The 18,204-nt window shown below is 46.4% G+C and overlaps 1 protein-coding gene across 4 annotated transcripts in view; it reads right to left on the minus strand.

Moving 5' to 3' along the window:
* The window catches only part of LOC140418994 (uncharacterized), a 578,165-nt gene that overhangs the window by 518,445 nt on the left and 41,516 nt on the right, over positions 1-18,204 (minus strand). The gene's annotated exons all lie outside the window — the stretch shown is intronic.

Below are 18,204 nucleotides of genomic sequence, written 5' to 3' on the forward strand. Positions count from 1 at the left end.
GCAGCATCAGTATTTAGCATTCAGTGTATTTATGGTCCATTCTGATTGGTAATTCCACTAACTAAATACTCTGGGCGTTTAGAGTTTAAGGGGGAAATTGATATGCAGATGAATGAACAATGAAACCCAACAGTGATATTGGGTTTAGATGGAGCGAGACCATAGACCACAAGACTGAGGAACAGACGTTGGCCATTGGGTCCATCAACACCGGTCCAGCCTGCAGTGAGGTCATGACTGATCTGATGTGATAATCTTAAACTCCTCTTTTCCGACTTATCCCCATATCTCTTGACGCATTCACAGGTTTAAAGTATGTCTCCCTCAACCTTGAACATACTGAACAACCCAGAATCTACAGCCCCCCGGGTTAAATAATTCCACAGCTTCCCTACTCTCTGAGAGAGGAAATTCCACCTCATCTTTGTCTGAAATGGGCGAACCCTCACTTTGTGATCATGCACGCTGGTCCTAGACGCTCCCACACGGGAAAACAACCCCTCAGCATCTATCCTAAGGAGCTCCCTGAGAATCTTTCATGTCTCAATTAGGTGGCCTTCATTCCTCTAAACTCCAATAAGTACAGCCCAGCCTACTTAACCTCAGCTCATAAGAAAATCCCTCCATACTCGGGATCAACCTCGGGATCCTTCTCTGGATTGCCTTCAAAACCAATCTGTCTTCCTTAGATAAGGGCGCCAAGACTGTTCAAAGTATACCAGGTGCAGTCTAACTAATGCCTTGTATAGTTTTAGCCAGACTTCCCCATGTTTATATTCTATTCCCTTTGAAATGAATGTCAACATTCAATTTGTCTCCATATTACCTGCAGAACTTGCTTTGTGTGGTTTTTGCACGAGGACCCCCAATTCCCCCGTTACTTCAGCTTTCTCCAGTCTTTCTCCATCTGAATAATATTCCGTTATGTACTTCCTCCTACCAAAGTGTCTAACCTCACATTCTCTGTCCCTCTGTGTATTTTCTGTGATCCTCACCACTTGCCTTTCTACCTATTTTTTGTCATCTGCAAACGTGGGAATAGAACATTCATTTATTAAACACTGTTTTGAAATTCATGTATATTACTCCTACTGGCTCCCCTCTCTCTCGCCTTCTCGTTATCACCTCAAATAAGGGCAATAAATTTGTCAGGCATGATTTATCCTTCACGAGGCCGCGCTGACTCTGTTGATTATATTGAGTATTTCTAAATGCTCAGCGATTGGATCCGTTATAATGGACTCGAATCGTTTCCCACTGACAGATGTTAAGGTCACTGGCCTATCGTTACCTGTTTTTGACACCCTCCCCTTTTGAATAAGGGTGTTTCAGTGGCAGTTTCCCCAATCCTCTTGGGGTAAGGTGGGAGGAGCCTGGTGTGGAGTTTATACACCAGCACAGAACAGGCGGGCCGAATGGCCTGTTTCCCTGCTGTTCACTTTCTGAAACTTTCGAATCCAACATCCATAAATTATCAGGGAAAAGGATTGTGTCCACCTCAGCTCCGAGCTCGGAAACCGGACAGATCCCAAAGAGGAAAATGGAAACCTTTAAAATCCAACACAAAACACATTTCTCTCACATCTAACCCGCGGTTCCATTGTCTCCAGAATTCCCCATTTTACTGACATTTATTGTACATTTTCTGCAGATCCCAATCCGCGGGAACCGTCCGTCTCTGTCCTCCTGCCCTCGGCTGAAGACGTCTCCGCTCAGAGATTCGTCTCCCTCAGCTGCTTAGTGAGAGGTTTCTCCCCCCGAGAGATCTTCGTCAAGTGGACCGTCAATGACAAGCCGGTGAATCCCGGGAACTACAAGAACACCGAGGTGATGGCGGAGAACGGCAATAGCTCCTTCTTCATGTACAGCCTGTTATCCATTGCAGCGGAGGAGTGGGCCAGCGGCGCTTCTTACTCCTGTGTGGTGGGACATGAAGCCATCCCCTTGAAGATCATCAACAGAACGGTTGATAAATCCAGCGGTAAACCCAGTTTTGTGAACATTTCCCTCGCTCTGATGGACACCGTTAATTCATGTCAATGAGAATCTATCAATTGCATTTCGAACTAAATAAAAAAATTAAAAAAAATTTTCCTCCAATTGTGATTTAAATGTACAGCCGCTTAATTAATGGAGCTTCCACTTTGCTGATATTAGATCTGTTCAATGAGACCCGGATTTCTACAGGTCTCAGCCCCAAGTCTCATACAACCAGAGCTCCCAGCTCAGATACACCCTGGGTTGGAGACAGAGTAAAATTCGTTAATTGCAGGATTCACAAAATATATTCATTGACTTTCTTCCCGCTGAGGAGAAATCGGACACTTTCCCATTTCAGACAGACAAACACATCACATTTAGATCTCGGTGTTCCTGCTTCTCCCATTGCCCATCCCTTTAAAATTGATGTCAGCTTAAAATTGCTGCATCACACCCACTGGGAACTGAATTGAGAATCAAACAGAAACAAGGACCAACAATCGCCCATCACGGAGAGGGGAAAGGGAAATGTTTAATCCATTATATCTCCACCTCTCCTACAAAATCTGTAGGAGCCCCTAGGTAATCCACTGTCCCCCCACCTCCCCCACAGAGACAAGAGGAGGGGCATTAGTTAATGCACTCTACTGCCACTTCCTCAAAAGAGAGAGGAAGGGGCATAAATTAATCCACTGCAACCACACTTCCCAAAACAAAGAGGGGGAGGGGTTATAGTTAATCCACTGCATCCCCAGTTCTCCAACAGAGAGTGGGGAATGGACGTTAGCTAATGCCCTGCACCCCAACTCCCTAACAAAGAGGAAGGGACTTAGTGAACCCACTATACCCCTCACTCCCACACCAAAGCATGGGGGGCAGTAGTTAATCCAGTGTATCACCACGCCCCAACAAATAGTGGGGGAGGAGCATTAATTAACCCTGTACCCCCACTTTCCCACCAAGGAGCTGGGGCATTAGTTGATTCACTGTACAGCCTCTTCCAACAAAGAAAGGGGGAGGGCCTAAATAAATGCACTGTCTGCCCACTTCCCCAACAGAGAGGGATGGGCAATATAAACCCATTTTACCTCCACTTTCCCGACGAAAAGAGGAGGAAGGTGATGAGTGAACTCACTGTATCTCCACCTCCTCAGCAGGGGGAACCCAAAGAGAATTTGTTCAGCTGGCCAGAGAGGGAGAGACTATTAAATCACTATCCACCTACTCCCCAAGCAGGGAATTTGGGAGTGGATGTGTCTCTACACTAAGGACTCAGTTACTGACATTACAAGACGGCTTGTAGCTTACTGGCTGAAGATTTTAAAAGCCCATCATGCTAAAGATGTTCTTAAACTATCTACTCACGCAACATTTTTTTTTTAGCACCCTTGTTCCTCTTATCCATATGCAACAACTGATTTCCCAAAATCCAAATCCGGATGGTGATTGAATTCTCCCTGGGTTTTCAGTGTTCTCTCCTGAGGCACCTCCTTGCATTTTTGCATTCGGTCAATGATGTCAGCTTGCAACTCACAGAAAACACATTTATAAGCAGAAAGTTCAACATATTCTACATCGGTATCAATAATACCCACAACTGGCAAAGCTACAGGCAGCTGATACAAATACACAGACAGATAAAGACACAAACACTAAACATACAGGCACACGTACACACACCCACAACCATATACATGAGCACACATAGACACAAACACACACATATATGTACACATAGAAACACATGCATACATATACACATAAACGAACAAAAATTTACAAACATGCACATAAACACAAACAAGCACACGTTTATGTACACAGAGACACTCGTGTACACACACACACAAATCCACACACACAGGCCGGCATGCACAAACATCCACATGTCCACATAGATACACAAATATGCAAACACAAACATATAAAACCATACACGCAGACTGACCCAAGAATATGAAACACAACTGTAAGCAATAACATATACATAATAGTAAAAATAATGTTTATTGTCACAAGTTGGCTTATATTAACACTGCAAGAAGTTACTGTGAAAAAACCCTAGTCGCCACACTCTTGGCGCCTGTTCGGGTACACAGAGGGAGAATTCAGAATGTCCAAATTACCTCACAAGCACATCTTTCGGGACTTGTGGGAAGAAACCGGAGCACACGGACGAAACCCACACGGACACAGGGAGAACATGCAAACTCAGCACAAGTCAGGAATCGAACCTGTGACTCTGGCGCTGTGAAGCAACAGTGCTAACCACTGTGCTACCGTGCCGCCCACAATCGCACAATTTCACAATGACAGAAATATTTCCATTAAAACAGAGACAATAATCCACATTAACACACTAATGGGCACACGTAGTCACATATTAACAGATTCGTACACACGCTCATACAAACACACATGAATACACATGGAGGCGTCAATACACAGCAATAGATAGTTATAAACAAACATCAACGCATAAATAGCACTGCTGCCTCACAGCGCCATAAACCCGGGTTCAATTCCAGCCTCGGATGATTGTCCGTGTTGAGTTTCCACATTCTCCCGTGTCCGTGTTTCCTCCGCGTGCTCCAGTTTCCTCCCACAGTCCAAAGATGTGCAGGTTAGGTGGATTAGCCATGCTATATCACCCCTTCGCGCCCAAAACGTTAGGTGGTGTTACGAGGTTCTGGGGATAGGGCAGGGCGTGCACCGTGCACGTCGGTAGGGTGTTCTTTCGGAGGGTCGGTGCAGACTCAATAGGCCGAATGGCCTCGTTCTCCACTGTAGGGATTATATGATGATGATTCTATGATGAAATACACGCATTGACACACACACACACACACGCATTTATCCAGGCACAAACATTAAGACACTGGCATGCATGATGAACGCAAAAAGACACATTAACACATATATTACTAGACAGGAAAATATAAACACTTATTAACACAGGCAATAATATATAAACATAGATTTCAACACATACACATACAATATAACACTCATATATACACATTGACAGAAGACAAACAAAGTTCACACACAGGCGCTGACACACAAATACACAGACCAATACTCATTGACACGATGAACACACAGTGAACCTACACAGACATCTGGACACACAACAGAGGAGTAAATCAAAACACGGAATTTCGCATCGACACAGACACAAAAGCGAAGGAACAAACACAAACGGCAGGCAATGGCGGCACGGTGGCATAGTGGTTAGCGCTGCTGCCTCACGCCATCATGGACCTGGGGTTGATCCCGCTCCTGGGTCCCTGCCCCAGTGGAGTTTTCACATTCTCCCCATGACCCGTGGGTCTCACCCCGACAACCCAAAGATGTGCAGGGTAGGTGGATTGGCCATGCTAAATTGCCCCTTAATTAGAAAAAAAAAGTTAAAGACATCAATTTCTGAGAGTCATGAACGCAACAGTAGATATGCAATGGAAATATATTAAAGAATGAATTAGCAGCGGGAGAAAATGAAACGAGAATATTAAAAATAAATCGTGGATTAATAAACAATCTGATTATATTTATTCGGCTCTATCCTCGTAGATACCACAGACCACACCTGGACTGAAGACGATGAGGATGATAACGGGAACATCTGGACAACCGCTTCCACATTCATCACCCTGTTCTTCCTGAGCATTTCCTACAGCGCTGCAGTCACTCTGGTGAAGGTGAGAAGATTCAATCCACTCACACTTCAAACTGACAGAAGCCGTTTCAAAAATCTCTAAATGTTTGATTGATTCAAAACTCTCACATCAATGTCCCCGATCATAAACATCTGCTTCATCATCATTTTCTCTCTCCTTTACAGATCAAGTGATCGGTTGACTTTTGGACGCTGTAGATTTTCCTCAGCTGTTTATTATGATCTGTGTGTGACACAAATACAATATCTCCTCTTGGTGACTCTAACAGCAAAATCTTCTCAGTTTATTATTCTGCATCTGTAACTGAGACAATCATGGACAGTATTTCTGTTTCCCAGTTTGAAATGTACGAGATAATTTTGGCTGTAATGTAACTGTAGCTAATAATTTCCCTCAATATCATGTCTAAATAAAGTAACTTATCTCGTTCCTTACTCATAACTTTGGCCTTCCCTTTACATTGAGCTCCTGTTCTCTCTTTCTGGTGTCTGTTACAGTTGTACATACATTTGGCAGCTCAGAGGGCATGTGTTCTGTTCTCACTGTGACCCTCAATCGTTATGTTTCCTTTCGTCAACTTCAAAATAAACTTTTGTGTAATATTTTCTCTGAAATTTTAATAAATATTGAATGAAAAATGAAGAAAATAAGTCTTGCCTGAATCCTTTCTCTCAGGCCCATCGGCACCGCTCCATTTCCCCGATTATCCAGTTTTCTCCCCTTTCCCAGACAGATATTTCTCACCAGTCCTGTCTGGGATGTGTCTGAACTCAAGGCCCCTCAGTGAAAGAGCCACTGCGCCACCAAGCGGCCCATCCGGGTAAACACACCTTCACCTTTGCCTTTTTATGGTTAAACTCCAGCGACAGGATGATTGCACAGCTAAAGAATTCCACAGATTCACTGCGCTCTGAGAGAAGAAATGTCGCCTCATGTCTGTCTTAAATTTGAGACCCCTTACTTTGAGATTATGCCCTCTGGTCCTGGACTCTCCCACAAGAGGAAACATCCTCTCAGCATCTACCCTGTCAACCCCCCTGAGAATGCTTATGTCTCAAAAAGGTCACCTCTCATTCGTCTCAACTCCAATGAGTACAGGCCCAAACAACTCAACCTCTTCTAATCAGAAAATCTCTCCATATCCGGGACTAACCTTTAGTTAATTGGATTAGGCCAGTTTTCAGAAGCTAGATTCACAGTATAAAAGTGATCCACCGACAGTGCAGACTTTGTTTGCACTGAGTGCTGAATTTGGTGCATTTGAGTGTTATAGTGAGAGTTTGGTGACTGAGGGAGCTGGGTGAGGAGGGAGTAAGGTGTTCCTTTCATTTTGTTTCCTACATTTCCGCAAAGAGCGAGAAGGGAGCCAGGAGTTTACAGAGAGTGCAACTGACTGGGAGCAGAGTCAGAGGGCGGAGATCCAGTTGGTCCACAGGGCAGCTATATTCTGTAAGGTAAGAGGGGATGGAGGCTAGGCCAGTTGCATGCTCCTCCTGTAGGATGTGGGTGGTGAGGGATACCACCAGTGTCCCCGCTGACTATACCTGCGGGAAGTGCACCCAACTCCAGCTCCTTAGAGACCGTGTTAGGGAACTGGAGCTGGATGAACTTCGGATCATCCGGGAGGCAGAGGGGGTTATAGAGATGAGTTAAAGAGAGGTAACCACGCCCAAGGTATAGGACAAGAGTAGCTGGGTTACAGTCAGGGGAAAGAAAACAAACAGGCAGACAGTGCAGGGATCCCTCGTGGCCGTTCCCCTTCAAAACAAGTATACCGTTTTGGATGCTGTTGGGGGGAGATGACCTACCGGGGGAAGGCCCTAGCGGCCAGGTCTCTGGCACTGAGTCTGACTCTGAGGCACAGAAGGGAAGGGGGGAGAATGGAAAAGCAATAGTAATAGGAGATTCAATGGTGAGGGGAATAGATAGGAGATTCTGTGGTCGCGAGCGAGACTCCCGGAAGGTATGTTGCCTCCTGGTTGCCAGGGCCAGGGATGTCTCGGATCATGTCTTCAGGATCCTTAAGGGGGAGGGGGAGCAGCCAAAAGTCGTGGTGCACATAGGTACCAACGACATAGGTAGGAAAAGGGGTGTGGAGGTAATAAACAAGTTTAGGGAGTTAGGCTGGAAGTTAAAAGCCAGGACAGACAGAGTTGTCATCTCTGGTTTGTTGCCGGTGCCACGTGATAGCGAGGCTAGGAATAGGGAGAGAGTGCAGCTGAACATGTGGCTGCAGGAATGGTATAAGAGGGAGGGCTCCAGGTATTTGGATAATTGGAGTGCATTCTGGGGAAGGTGGGACCTGTACAAGCAGGACGGCTTTCATCTGAACCAGAGGGGCACCAATATCCTGGGAGGGAGGTTTTCTAGTACTCTTCGGGAGGGTTGAAACAAAATTTGGCAGGGGAATGGGAACTGGATTTGTAGTCCAGCAACTAAGTTAGCCGATATTCAGGATGCCAAAGCGTGTAGTGAGGCAGTGGGGAAGGGAACACTGACAAAGGAGAGTACTTGCAGGCACAGAGATGGGTTGAAGTGTGTATACTTCAACGCAAGAAGCATCAGGAATAAGGTGGGTGAACGTCAGGCATGGATCGGTACTTGGGACTACGATGTGGTGGCCATCACGGAAACTTGGATAGAAGAGGGGCAGAAATGGTTGTTGGAGGTCCCTGGTTATAGATGTTTCAATAAGATTCGGGAGGGTGGTAAAAGAGGGGGGGTGTGGCATTGTTAATTAGAGATAGTATAACAGCTGCAGAAAGGCAGTTCGAGGAGTATCTACCTACTGAGGCAGTATGGGTTGAAGTCAGAAATAGGAAAGGAGCAGTCACCTTGTTGGGAGTTTTCTATAGGCCCCCCAATAGTAGCAGAGATGTGGAGGAACAGATTGGGAAACAGATTTTGGAAAGTTGCAGAAGTCACAGGGTAGTGGTCATGGGTGACTTCAACTTCCCAAACATTGAGTGGAAACTCTTTAGATCAAATAGTTTGGATGGGGTGGTGTTTGTGCAGTGTGTCCAGGAAGCTTTTCTAACACAGTATGTAGATTGTCCGACCAGAGGGGAGGCCATATTGGATTTGGTACTTGGTAATGAACCAGGGTAAGTGATAGATTTGTTAGTGGGGGAGCATTTTGGAGATAGTGACCACAATTCTGTGACTTTCACTGCAGTAATGGAGAGGGATAGGTGCGTGCAACAGGGCAAGTTTTACAATTGGGGGAACGGTAAATACGATGTTGTCAGACAAGAACTGAAGTGCATAAGTTGGGAACATAGGCTGTCAGGGAAGGACACAAGTGAAATGTAGAACTTGTTCAAGGAACAGGTACTACATGTCCTTGATAGGTATGTCCCTGTCAGGCAGGGAAGAGATGGTCGAGTGAGGGAACCATGGTTGACAAGAGAGGTTGAATGTCTTGTTAAGAGGATGAAGGAGACTTATGTAAGGCTGAGGAAACAAGATTCAGACAGGGCGCTGGAGGGATACAAGATAGCCAGGAGGGAACTGAAGAAAGGGATTAGGAGACCGAAGAGAGGGCATGAACAATCTTTGGCGGGTAGGATCAAGGAAAACCCCAAGGCCTTTTACACATATGTGAGAAATATGAGAATGACTAGAGCGAGGGTAGGTCCGATCAAGGATAGTAGCGGGAGATTGTGTATTGAGTCTGAAGAGATAGGAGAGGTCTTGAACGAGTACTTTTCTTCAGTATTTACAAATGAGAGGGGCCATATTGTTGGAGAGGACAGTGTGAAACATACTGGTAAGCTCGAGGAAATACTTGTTAGGAAGGAAGATGTGTTGGGCATTTTGAAAAACTTGAGGATAGACAAGTCCCTCGGGCCTGACGGGATATATCCAAGGATTCTATGGGAAGCAAGAGGTGAAATTGCAGAGCCATTGGCAATGATCTTTTCGTCCTCACTGTCAACAGGGGTGGTACCAGGGGATTGGGGAGTGGCGAATGTCGTGCCCCTGTTCAAGAAAGGGAATAGGGATAACCCTGGGAATTACAGGCCAGTTAGTCTTACTTCGGTGGTAGGCAAAGTAATGGAAAGGGTACTGAGGGATAGGATTTCTGAGCATCTGGAAAGACACTGCTTGATTAGGGATAGTCAGCACAGATTTGTGAGGGGTATGTCTTGCCTTACAAATCTTATTGAATTCGTTGAGGAGGTGACCAAGCATGTGGATGAAGGTAAAGCAGTGGATGTAGTGTACATGGATTTTAGTAAGGCATTTGATAAAGTTCCCCATGGTAGGCTTATGCAGAAAGTAAGGAGGCATGGGATAGCGGGAAATTTGGCCAGTTGGATAACGAACTGGCTAACCGATAGAAGTCAGAGAGTGGTGGTGGATGGTAAATATTCAGCCTGGATCCCAGTTACCAGTGGCGTACCGCAGGGATCAGTTCTGGGTCCTCTGCTGTTTGTGATTTTCATTAATGACTTGGATGAGGGAGTTGAAGGGTGGGTCAGTAAATTTGCAGACGATACGGAGATTGGTGGAGTTGTGGATAGTAAGGAGGGCTGTTGTCGGCTGCAAAGAGACATAGATAGGATGCAGAGCTGGGCTGAGAAATGGCAAATGTAGTTTAACCCTGAAAAGTGTGAGGTTGTCCATTATGGAAGGACAATTATGAATGCGGAATACAGGGTTAACAGTAGGGTTCTTGGCAATGTAGAGGTGCAGAGATCTTGGGGTCTATGTTCATACATCTTTGAAAGTTGCCACTCAAGTGGATAGAGCTGTGAAGAAGGCCTATGGTGTGCTAGCGTTCATTAACAGAGGGATTGAATTTAAGAGCCGTGAGGTGATGATGCAGCTGTACAAAACCTTGGTAAGGCCACATTTGGAGTACTGTGTACAGTTCTGGTCACTTCATTTTAGGAAGGATGTGGAAGCTTTGGAAAAGGTGCAAAGGAGATTTACCAGGATGTTGCCTGGAATGGAGAGTATGTCTTACGTGGAAAGGTTGAGGGTGCTAGGCTTTTACTCATTAGAACGGAGAAGGATGAGGGGCGACTTGATAGAGGTTTATAAGATGATCAGGGGAATAGATAGAGTAGTCAGTCAGAGACTTTTTCCCCGGGTGGAACAAACCATTACAAGGGGACATAAATTTAAGGTGAATGGTGGAAGATATAGGGGGGGTGTCAGAGGTAGGTTCTTTACCCAGAGAGTAGTGGGGGCATGGAATGCACTGCCTGTGGAAGTAGTTGAGTCGGAAACATTAGGAACCTTCAAGCGGCTATTGGATAGGTACATGGATCACAGTAGAATGATATAGTGTAGATTAATTTGTTCTTAAGGGCAGCACGGTAGCATTGTGGATAGCACAATTGCTTCACAGCTCCAGGGTCCCAGGTTCGATTACGGCTTGGGTCACTGTCTGTGCGGAGTCTGCACATCCTCCCCTTGTGTGCGTGGGTTTCCTCCGGGTGCTCCGGTTTCCTTCCACAGTCCAAAGATGTGCAGGTTAGGTGGATTGGCGATGATAAATTGCCCTTCGTGTCCAAAATTGCCCTTAGAGTTGTGTGGGGTTACTGGGTTATGGCGATAGGGTGGAGGTGTTGACCTTGGGTAGGGTGCTCTTTCCAAGAGCTGGTGCAGACTCAATGGACCGAATGGCCTCCGTCTGCACTGTAAATTCTATGATAATCTATGATTAATCCAGGACAAAGTTTCGGCACAATATCGTGGGCCTAAGGGCCTGTACTGTGCTGTATTTTTCTATGTTCTATGTTCTAACCTAGTGAACCTTCTCTGGACTGTCCCCAATGCCCGCATATCTTTCCTCAGGAAAGGGGACTAATGTTGTTCACAGTATTCCAAGTGTGGTCTAACTATTGCCTTGTATAATTTCAGCTGGACTTCTCTATTTTTATGCTGCATTCCCTTTGAAATAAAGGCCAACCTTCCATTTACCTTCCCAATGACCTGCTGAACCTGCACGCCAGCTTTTGTGATTTATGCCCGAGGACCCCCAGGCCCCTCTGTGCTGCAGTTTTCTGTAGTCTTTCTCACTTTGAATAATATTCAGCTCCTTTATTCTTCCCATCAAAGTGCATACATTTTCATTTTCCTACATTATATTCCATTTCTCAAGTTTTTGCCCACTCAACTAACCTGTTTATAGCCGTGTGTCGACTTCCCACCTATTTTTGTGTCATCCACAAAGTTTGCAAAAGTGCATTCGCTTCCCTTGTCCAAGTCATTAATATATATGGTAAATAACTGTGGCCCCAGTATGGATCCCAGTGGCACTCCGCTAGTTATGTTGCCATTCTGAAAATGCCCCCTTATCCCAATTTTCTGTCTTTTATAATAATAATAATTATTGTCACAAGTAGGCTTCCATTAACATTGCAATGAAGTTACTGTGAAAACCCCCTAGTCGCCACACACCAACGTGTGTTTGGGTACACTGAGGGAGAATTCAGAATGGCCAATTCACCTAACAACCACGTCTTCGGGACTTGTGGGAGGAAACCGGAGCACCTGGACGAAACCCACGGAGACACGGGGAGAAAGTGCATTATCATGGTCAGTTCCCCAACACTATGAGCTCTTATCTTATTATGTAGCCGGTTGTGTGGTACCTTATCAAACACTTTTTGGAAATCCAAGTATATTAGATCTACGGGCTCCCCGTCATCAGCTCACTTGGCTAAATCGCTGGCTTTTAAAACAGACCAAGGCAGGCCAGCAGCACGGTTCAATTCCCGTACCAGCCTCCCCGAACAGGCGCCGGAATGTGGCGACTAGGGGCTTTTCACAGTAACTTCATTGAAGCCTACTCGTGACAATAAGCGATTTTCATTTCATTTCATTTCATCTATCCTGCTTGTTACCACCTCAAAGATTTCTAACAAATGTTTCAAACATGATTTCCCCTTCATGAAACCATGCTGACTCTGTTTCATTATATTATGCTTTTCAAAATGTTCTGCTATTACATCCTTTAACATTTTCCCAAAGACAGATGTTAAGTTTATTGGCCTATCGTTACTTGTTTCTTTTCTCCCTCCTTTATTAAATAAAGATGTTGCATTAGCAGTTTTCCAATCCTTCGGGACTTTTCTGGAATTTGACCAGGGCATCCACTATCTCTGCAGCTACTTCCTTTACTATCCTGGGATGCAACCCATCAGGCCAGGAACATAGCAGACTTTTGCCCCATTTGTTTCCAGAATACTTTTTCTCCGGTGTAGTTATTGTGTTTATTCCCTTCCCCTTTTGCCTTTGATTATTTAGTATTTGTGGAATGCTATTACTGTCTCCTACCGTGAAGACTGACTCACAGTATTTATTTAACTCCTCTGCCATTTCCTGACTCCCCATCATTATTTCCGCAGTCTCATTCTCTCAGGAACCGACGTCCACTTCAGTGCCTCTCTTCATTTTTAAGAATTGAAGGAAACTCTTGCTGTCTATTTCTATATTACTTCCTAGTTTATCCTCATGGTATATGTCCTCCCTGTTTTTGCTCATCTATTGTTTTTTTTCTGAAAACTTTCCCAAACCTCTGGGAATATATTTGCCAAGATACGTTTTAACTTTGAGTTTAACACTATATTTAACTTGGCAGAGCTGCCTCACAGACTAGTTAAGCAACAACCTGACATAGTCATACTCACAGAATCATACCTCACAGACAATGTCCCAGACAGCACTGTTACCATTCCTGGGTATGTCCTGTCTCACCGGTAGGACAGATCCAGCAGAGACAGCGGCACAGTGGTATACATTCAGGAAGGAGATGCCCCGGGGGTCTTCAACATGGACTCTGTTGAGAACATGAAGACAACATGAAGTCCCATGGCTTCAGGTTAAATATGGGCAATGTACCGGCCACCATCCGCTGATTACAATGTACCGGCCACCATCCGCTGATGAATGATGTACGCCTCCATGTTGAACACCACTTGGAGGAAGCACTGAGGGTGGCAAGGGAGCAGATTATGCTCTGGGAGGGGTACTTCAATGTCCATCACTAAGAGTGTCTTGGTAGTACCACCACAGACCGAGCTGGCTGGGCCCTAAAGGACATAGCCGCTAGACTGGGACTGCAGCAGGTGGTGAGGGGACCAACAAGGGGGAAGAGCATACTTGACCTCATCCTCACCAATCTGCCTGCTGCAGCTGCATCTGTCCATGACAGTATCAGTAGAAGTGACCACCGGACAGTCCTTGTGGTGACAAAGTCCCGTCTTCACATTGAGGATATTATCTCCATCATGTTGTGTGGCACTACCACTGTGCTAAATGGTATAGACTTCGAACAGATCTTGAAACTCAAAACTGGGCGTCTATGAGGCCTATGTGGGCCATCAGCAGCAGCAGAATTGTATTCAACCACAACTTGCCACCCTCATGGCCACCACTCTACCATTACCACCAAGCCAGGGGATCAACACTGATTCTATGAAGAGTGCAGGAGAGCACACCAGGAACAACATTAGACATACCAAAAAATGAGGTGTCAACCTGGTGAAGCTACAACACAGGACTTCTTGTGTGCCAAACAGCATAAGCAGCAAGTAATAGACAGAGCTAAACGGTTCCAGAACGAACACATCAGATCCAAACTCTGCAGTTCTGCCACATCCAGTCACGTATGGTTGTGGACAATTAAACAATTCACTGGAGGAGGAGGCTCCACAAATATCCCCATCCTCAATGATGGAGGAGCCAAGCACATATGTGCAAAAGGCAAGGCTGAGGTATTTGCAACAATCATCAGCCAGAAGTACCGAGTGCATGATCCATCTCGGTCTCTTTCGGAGGTCCCCAGCATTACAGATATCAGTCTTCAGTCGAGAAATTCACTCCACGTGATATGAAGAAACGGCTGAAGGCACTGGATACTGCAAAGGCTTTGGGCTCTGACAATGTAGGGACAATAGTACTGATAACTTGTGCTCCTGAACTTGCCGCACCCCTAGCCAAGCTGTCACAGCACAGCTAGAACACTGGCATCTACACTGTCGAAAATTGCCCAGGTGTGTCCTGTACACAACATGACAAATGCAACCCAGCCAATTACCACACTGTCAATCTACTCTCCATGATCAGCAAAGTGATGGAAGGAGTCATCAGTAGTGCGATCAAGTGGCACTTACTCAGCAATACCCTTCTCTCGGATGCTCGGTTTGGGTTCCGCCAGGGTCAATCTGCTCCTAATCTCATTACAACCTTGGTTCAAACATGGACACAAGAGCTGAATGTGAGAGGTGAGAATGACTGCCCTTGACATCAAGGCAGCATTTGATAGAGTATGGCATCAAGGAGCCCTAGGTAAACTGGAGTCAATGGGAATCAGGGGAAAAACTCTCCACTTACTGGAGTCATATCTGGCACAAAGGAAAATGGTCGTGGTGTTTGGAGGTCAATCATCTCAGCTCCAGGACATCACTGCAGGAGTCCCTCAGGGTAGTGTCCTAGGCCCAATCATCTTCCCAGGTCCACAGGTCATTATCCTGGGTATCTGGATCATTAGTCCAGCGACAAGCCCACTACGCCACCATCTCCCCTATACACCACCTCTGAAACTGGGATAACTGAGTGAATCACTTCTCACACATGAAGCAAATGAATGGTCTCTCCCCAGTGTGAACCCACTGGTGATTCAGCAGGGTGAATGATTGAGTGAATCCCTTCCCAGACACGGAGCAGGTGAATGGTCTCTCCCCGGTGTGAATTCGGTGGTGTTTCAGTAGGCTGGATGAGTGAATCACTTCCCGCACACGGAGCAGGTGAATGGCCTCTCCCCACTTTGAATTCGCCGGTGAGTCAGCAAAAGCTTGTTACTTTTAAAGCTCTTTTCCCAGCTGCAGCATTTAAACGGCCTCAAGTCAGAGTGAAGAAGTCGGTTTGAAGTGAGGTCAGTTAGTTGACAATCCCTTCTCACAAATAGAGCAGATGAACAGTTTCTCGCCGGTGTGAGTTCTCTGGTGTTTATGTAAGTTGGATAGCTGAGTGAATCCTTGACCACATTCTGAGCAGATGAATGGCCTTCCCCGGTGTGACTCCATTGATGAGTTTCCAGCACAGACAGGGATCTGAATCTCTTCCCACAATCCCCACATTTCCATGGTTTCTCCATGGTGCCAGTGTCCTTGTGTCTGTCCAGATTGGCTTCAAGAAGACCATCATACCGGTGCCAAAGAAGAACCAGGCAGCGTGCCTCAATGACTACCAACCGGTGGCCCTGACTTCAGTCATAATGAAGTACTTCGATAGGTTGGTCATGAAGCGCATCACCTCCATACTCCCAGAACGCCTTGATCCACTGCAATTCGCATACCGCCACAACCGGTCCACAGCAGATGCCATTTCTCTGGCCCTACACTCATGCCTCGAGCATCTCGACAGCAAGGACTCCGACATCAGTCTCCTATTTATTGACTACATATCCGCCTTCAACACCATAATCCCAGCCAAGCTCATATCAAAGCTCCAAAACCAACAGTCTATCCCTCAATGCCAGCAAAACTAAAGAGCTGGTCATTGGCTGCAGGAAGCAAAGTACTGTACACACACCCCTGTCAGCATCAACGGGGCCGAGGTGGAGATGGTTAGCAGTTTCAAATTCCTATGGGTGCACATCTCAAAAAATCTGTCCTGGTCCACCCATGTTGACGCTACCACCAAGAAAGCACAACAGCGCCTAAACTTCCTCAGGAAACTAAGGAAATTCAGCATGTCCACATTTAGTCTTGCAAACCTTTGCAGATGCACCATAGAAAGCATCCTATCTGGCTGCATCACAGCCTGGTATGGCAACTGCTCGGCCCAAGATCGCAAGAAACTTCAGAGAGTCGTGAACATAGCTCAGTCCATCACACAAACCTGCCTCCCATCCATTGATTCCATCTGCACCTCTCATGGCCTTGGGAAAGCGGGCAGTATAATCAAAGACCCCTCCCACCCGGCTTACTCACTCTTCCAACTTCTTCCATCGGGCAGGAGATACAGAAGGCTGAGAACACGCACGGAGAGACTCAAAAACAGCTCCTTCCCGCTGTTTTTTAAAATTAAACATTTTATTGAGGTATTTTTTGGTGTTGTAACAACAAAATAAACAATGTACATGAAACTATATACATAGTGCAAAAGCCGTCACCCGCCCTTACAGGTCCCACCTTTAATAACCCCCTACTTTAAGCTAAACTAACTGTCACCTTCTGCTGATGATCAATTTTCCACGAAGAAGTCGACGAACGGTTGCCACCTCCGGGTGAACCCTAACATTGACCCTCTCAAGGCGAACTTGATTTTCTCCAAACAGAGAAAGCTAGCCATGTCCGCTAGCCAGGTCTCTGACTTCGGGGGCTTTGAGTCCCTCCAAGCTAATAATATCCGTCTCCGGGCAACCAGGGTAGCAAAGGCCAGAACGTCTGCCTCTTTCTCCTCCTGGATTCCTGGGTCTTCTGACATTCCGAAAATCGCCACCTCTGGACTCAATGCCACCCTCGTTTTAAACACCGTGGATATGACATCTGCAAACCCCTGCCAAAATACCCTAAGCTTCAGACATGTCCAGAACATGTGGACATGGTTCGCTGGTCCTCCCGCACATTTTGCACACCTGTCTCCCACCCCAAAAAATCTGCTCATCCGGGCCACTGTCATGTGAGCCCGACTGAACGAACTTGTATCAGGCTGAGCCTGGCACATGTTGTGGACGCGTTGACTCTACTCAACGTGTCTGCCCATAGACCATCCTCTATCTTTCCTCCCAGCTCCTTCTCCCACTTGCACTTCAGCTCCTTGGTCTGCATCTCCTCTGACCCCATAAGTTCCTTGTAAATGTCAGAGACGCTCCCTTCACCTACCCATCCTCTGGAAACTACCCTGTCCTGAATTCCCCTTAGCGGTAGGAGCAGGAAGGTTGACACCTCTTTACGTAGGAAGTCCCGCACCTGCAGATACCTGAATTCGTATCCCCTCGCCAACCCAAACTTCTCCTCCAGTGCCCTCGTACTCGGAAAGCTCCCCTCTATAAACATATCCCCCATCCTCTCAATCCCTGCTCTCCACCATATCCGAAACCCCCCATCCATACATCCCGGGGCAAACAGGTGATTATTACAGATTGGGGACCAGACCGATGCTCCCTCTGCTCCCACATGTCTCCTCTATTGCCACCAGACTCTCAGGGCCGCCACCACCACGGGGCTAGTGGAGTACCGTGCCGACGGGAATGACAGAGGCGCAGTTACCAATGCCCCCAGACTGGTGCCCTTGCATGAAGCCATCTCCATTCGCCCCCATGCCGATCCCTCCCCACCACCCACTTCCTGAGCATGGCTATATTCGCCACCCAGTAATAGTTACTAAAATTTGACAGCGCCAGCCTGCCCTCTCCCCGGCTCCGCTCAAGCATTACCTTCCTTACTCGTGGGCTCTTGCCCGCCCAAACAAAGCCAGTGATCACTTTGTTGAGCCATTTAAAAAAGGACCGCGGAATAAAGATGGGGAGGCATTGAAACACGAACACGAATCTTGGGAGGACTGTCATCTTCACCATCTG

Source organism: Scyliorhinus torazame, chromosome 5 (genome assembly GCF_047496885.1).
Source record: "Scyliorhinus torazame isolate Kashiwa2021f chromosome 5, sScyTor2.1, whole genome shotgun sequence".
Taxonomy (NCBI): Eukaryota; Metazoa; Chordata; class Chondrichthyes; order Carcharhiniformes; family Scyliorhinidae; genus Scyliorhinus; species Scyliorhinus torazame.